General features: G+C 39.0%; 1 pseudogene; it reads left to right on the top strand.

The window, feature by feature from the left end:
• Window positions 1-2,553: 2,553 nt before the first annotated feature.
• LOC130025885 (uncharacterized) lies at window positions 2,554-2,653 on the top strand (annotated as a pseudogene).
• Window positions 2,654-5,725: the final 3,072 nt, after the last annotated feature.

Raw genomic sequence — 5,725 nt, 5'->3', positions numbered from 1 at the left:
AAGTAAGCCAATGTCTAAAATCACACAGCAAATGTCAAAGTCAAGCTAAAATGAGGCTTATAAAATTCTACTTGAATACATTCTTTCATTACTACGTGCTGGTTTTCCTTGACTGCTAAGTTTAGGGATGACAAATCTAATGAAAAGCTTTGAAAAGTATTATTCCTTACCTGACATGATCAGAGAAGAGGAAATACCGATGAAAGGTAGACGAGAAGAGGAGACGGTACGAGAGTATGTCTGAACACTGCAGCTGCTTAAGACCACAAGTGTTCAGTACAAACGACTGCTCACTGGTGATTGGTCATTGGTCACTCGTCACTTGCCATGCTGATTCAAATTTGTTTACAAACTACTACATGGGACCCCCAAGATTCTACCAGTTGGTGGTTGGTTTGGTGGGAGAATGATGTCATAAAGTAGGCAGGTGAAAGGTAGAGGCTAGCCAATCAGGAGGTCAGAATCCCAAGAAGAAGACCGGATTGGATAGAGAGTGGGGTAGAATGAATCAGGCTAGGGAGATGGAATTCTACAAGACGGTTATAACAGTTTCACCTTCGTCAGACTCTTGTGTTAGAAAAATACTCCCATGATACTGAAGAGCTTAGCTATTTCATTAACAAATCAAGAAAATTACTAAATAATTGTTTATATTGCACTGTTAATGAAACAACATTTGTTATTACTAGTATATTTTAGATAACGTTTACAGCACGGTGGGTTGGGCATTTGCCTTGCAGGAGGCCAACCCTGATTCCGATTCCTCTGCCCGGCAAGCTACCCAGAATATCTCGTCCACATAGCAAGAGCCTGGCAAGCTACCCATGACGTATTCGATAGGCCAAAGCCAGTGACAACAAGTCTCACAATTTGTTGTAAGATGTTACTGGTTCCCGCTCGAGCAAATGGATGAACCGCGGGAGGACAGTGCTACAGTGCTATGATTGAATAAAATGGTGGTTTCTTTCAATATGACAACACTTACTAGGATAAGTTGTAGATGAATCCAGATGTGTTAAAATGTAAATAAAATTAGAAGAATTAGTAAATGCACAGGTATCTTATTTGTACAAAACAAACAGTTGTTCTCAGTTTAAAACTGTAGAAGATAAAGAAAAACATATGCTCATTTGTCTCAAAATTTTACAATCTGAATGAAAAGGACCAAAACCAATTTAAGTAATCAAAATCAAGCAAAACCAACAAATACTGGCAATTACTATGATAGGCCAAGGATGAATGTTTTTAATAAATTAGTGCTGTGAAATAAATCAGTATTTAGCTATTATACTTCAATAGTAAAAATAAGCATAAACCATGATCATATATAAAATGTATTGAAAGAAGTGTAAATGACTGGTAAACACAAGGGCAAGATACTCGCAGATGCCTACCAGGTTCTCTCAGAGTAAGAACTGGACAATAATTGTTGTTGTCTTATCAACAAAATCCAGTCTCTGTATCTTGGCCATTGATGGGATTACATGGCTCCAGGGGCAGTTCGTGGTTGTAACACTTAGCTACTAGTAGATGGAGGATCTGGTTGGAGGGGGCCCAGTCTTGATCTGAGCAGCCTTGGAGATCTCATCCCCCGGTTGCACACACCTGGGTTCCTCTGTCAGATTCGTTCATGCATGAGGCTCCTTCAAGCTTGGGGAGAGTGGTCTAAAGCGTACCTATGGCTGGTTGCAGAGGTCTTCAGGTGTCGGGGCTCTGCTCGGCGCGGTGAGGGAAACTCAACACACACCCTCCAAGGGACCCTGGTGAAGAAAGTCAGGTGCGGGGTCAGGAGACTGTCATTTTAGACATATTTGGAATTAATTTTAGATCAAAAAGTACACATCATTCAAACTACGTATGTGCTTAGTAATAAATTACTACACACTTGTTCAATCACCTAAGAAACACCACTCTGCTCAGAAAACTAGATTTTTAATTATAGGTGTGTTTTGCCTGTGTGTCATGACTGAGAATCACTATCATTAGATATGAAACTCACTATACACAAAGATGCACACAGGCTGCTTTGAGTCATCTGTGTTGTTAATGTGTGTTGGCCATTAAACTTCACTGAGACCCTTTTTTCTGTCCTTTACAGGAGCCTCATGAGTCTCAACTTCCGTTCAAGTTGAACTTATAATAATGTGGAATGAAATCATCAATATGCTCCTCACCTTTTCCTTCAGGAGAAAAATCCTACTTACTTTCAAGGTGGTCAAAGTGCAGACAACACCATTCACCTTTTCCTGGAGATGTACACGGGACTGAGGTGAGAACAGCAAAAGGCTCTAGTTTAATGGTCTTAATGAAGGTTTCAGGGAAGTGCATTAAACAGGACTCATATAACATCTTCCAAAAGAATTATTTTGTAAAACTGATGCCTTGATTATGGTAAAAGATAATATGGTAAAAACATATTTGTCTTTCTGGGACATTAAAATTCTAAATCTATCAAGCTGATTTGAAATACTTTCCTTGATTATGTACTAATGTCTGCCATAGGGTAAGTAAGGACAACACTCAAAGTAATCAGAAGAGAAAAAATAACTCCTACTAGGTTTGGTTACAGATATACTAAAATTGAAATGATACAGAGATTTTCATGGTCTTGCACAGAGATGACATGCAAACTTGTAAAGAGTTCCATATTTTTGTTGCAAGAAGAACTAACACGACTACTTTAAGCTAAGGCAATCCCCACAAGTACAAAAATTCTACATAAAGAGAGCACAAATCCCCATAACAACAATCTCTCTCAATGTCAATGGACTAAATGTGCCAATTCAGAGGCACAGAATAGGAAGATGAATTAGAAAACTGAACCCAACATTCTGATGCCTGCAAGAAACATATATGAGCAATCAAAGCAACCATGGGCTAAAAGTAAAAGGCTGGAAAACAAGTCTTCAAGAAAAGAACACCTCCACAAAGCTGGAGTAGCCATACTAGTATCAGACCACATGGACTTCAGGCTAAAGGTTATAAGAGACAGTGAATGTCATTTCTTCATGATCATGGGATCTGTACATCAGAAAGAACTCACCCTCCTCAATGTAGATGCTCAATGACAGACCAGCAAAATACTTAAAAACAACTTCTAATAGACTTAAAAAAAGACATTGATAGCAAAACAGTACTAGGTGGAGATTTCAACACTACTTTGTCACTTCTCAATAGATCAAACAGACTAAATCTCAGCAAGGAAATATTTTCTTTAAGGGAAGTAATGAACAACCTTTGGCTTAGAGAAGAAATCAAAGAGGAAATAAAAAGGTTCCAGAAACAAATGAGAATGAGGACGCGAGCTACCAGAACTTGTGGGACAGAGCAAAAGCAGTATTAAGAGGAAAGATTATACCTCTGCCAGAATTCATCAGGAAGAAAGAAAGGGCCTACATAAATAAATTAGAGCTTAAGATTTTGGAAAATGACCAACAAAAGGAGTGCAAACTAGGCTGGAGTAAGGAAATAATAAAATTTGTAGTAGAAAGCAATGAGCTAGAAACCCAAAATACAATCCAGAAGACCAATAAAAGAAAAAGCTGGTTTTTTGAGAAAATAAACAAGATCAATAAACCTCTAGAAGCCTCTCAAAGAAACAGAAAGAAGTCTAAGAAATCGAATCAGAAATGCAAAGGGGGGTATCCTAATAGAAAGTACAGAAATCCATAGGATCATCAGAGATTATTTTGAGAATCTTTGCAGCAGGAAATGAGAGAATCTTGAATAAATTGATAAATTAATGGATACCAATTACCTCCCAAAGCTGAACCAAGAAGATTTGGAATACTTGAACCTATCACTACCATGGAAATTGAAATGATGGTCAAAATTATACCCCCAAACAGAATCCCTGACCCAGATGGATTCAATAGTGAAATATTTCAATCCTTTAAAGAGGAACTGCTGTCAACATTTTTCAAGATTTTCCAGGAAATTGAAGAAACAGAAATGCTCCCAAATAGTTTCTATGAGGCAAAGGTCACCCTAATACTCAAAACAGACAGAGACACCACAAAAAATGAAAATTACAGACCTATTTCCTTGATGAATACAGATACACAGATTCTCAAGAAAATACCAGCAAAGAGAATCCAGAAACTCAACAAACGATCACACACTATGACCAAGGAGGTTTATCTTGGGGATGCAAGGACGGCTTAACATTCTCTAGTCAATCAACAGAATACACCATCTCAATAAAATAAAGATAAAAGTCATATCATCATATCGATAGATGTATATAAAGCATTTGATGAGATCCAGCACCCATTCATGATGAAAAACTCTCAACAAAATGGGAGTTGAAAGTACTTTCTTCAATCTAGTCAAAGAAAACTACCACAAACCCACAGCAAGCATTATTCTCAACGGGGAGAAAACTAAAGGCTTGGAGCAGAAATCAATGAGCTAGAATCCCAGAATACAATTAGGCACAAAACAAGTCACCCACTCTCACCACACCTATTAAACATAGTACTTGAAGTACTTGCCATAGGATTTCGGTAAAAAGAAAAGATATCAAGGGCATCCATATAAAAAAGGAAGAACTCAAGCTTTTACTATTTGGAGATGACATGATACTATACTTGGAAAATCCCAAAGAATCTACAAAAAAGCTCCTGGGAACAATGGATTTGTTTAGTAAATTAGCATATTACAAAATCAATATCCGGTAGTCCATGGATTTCCCATATATTTCAAATGAAAGAGAAAAAAGAGATAGAGAAAAACAATCCCAATCAAAATAATCCCTCAGAAAATCGAGTATATTAGAATCAACTAAAATGTTAAGGAACTATACTTTGGTACTATTGCAGCAACATGTGAAGATGCCATTGTTGACAACATTGACAAGGAATACGATCCACTGGTTCAGCACCTCCATGAATGTGTGAGGAACACCAAGAGAGAGATAGCCACAAAAAATTGCCTATCTTCGAAAACTCTTGAGCTAATTCGCCACTGTGGATTGGCACATGCCTCAGGCAACAGCAAGCTAACGTCCGAGCTCACAAAGCAGTGCAGAGATGTGACCAAGGAAGACCTCAAAGAGAGAAGAGCAGAAGTACTGGTAGATGCGGCAGAAGCCAGTAAAATTATTCGTAACGCCCGCCTGTCCTTCGCCAACTATAAGACCAAGATGACTGCCCTCCGACGTCCTGATGGATCCATCACATCCTCCAGAACGGCAATTGAGAAGATTACCATGACTTCTACTCAAATCTCTTCGATAGCCATGTCCACTTTCCGACATACCGAATTCCACAAGATGGATATGTCGTTCCCAATGTTCTCCCTTCCGAAATCCGACACGCCATTTCGTTGGTAAAGAAACCAACAGCACCTGGCCCAGTCAAGGTCAGACCTGAACACCTGAAGAACCTGCAGTCAGTACTCATCAATACACTGGCTCGGCTCTTCACTTGCTACCTGTCTGAATGCAAGTTTCCATCTCAATGGAAAACCAGCAGGACCGTACTACTGTTCAAGAAGGGAGACATCCATGACATTGGCAACTATCGCCCGATCTGCCTATTGTCTGTCATCTACAAGTTGTTCACTCGAGTCATCCTGAATAGGATTGGCAGAACACTAGATGAAGGACAAACATGCGAGCAAGCATGGTTCCGCAAAGGATTCAGCACCATCGACCATATCCACACGATAACCAAGCTCATTGAGGTTTCTCTGGAGTTCAAGATGCCGCTGTTTAACGTTCATT

This window comes from Sorex fumeus, unplaced genomic scaffold (genome assembly GCF_029834395.1).
Source record: "Sorex fumeus unplaced genomic scaffold, SorFum_2.1 ptg000032l, whole genome shotgun sequence".
Taxonomy (NCBI): domain Eukaryota; kingdom Metazoa; phylum Chordata; class Mammalia; order Eulipotyphla; family Soricidae; genus Sorex; species Sorex fumeus.
Note: the sequence above shows the minus strand (reverse complement) of the source record. Positions and strands in the feature narration are given on the sequence as shown.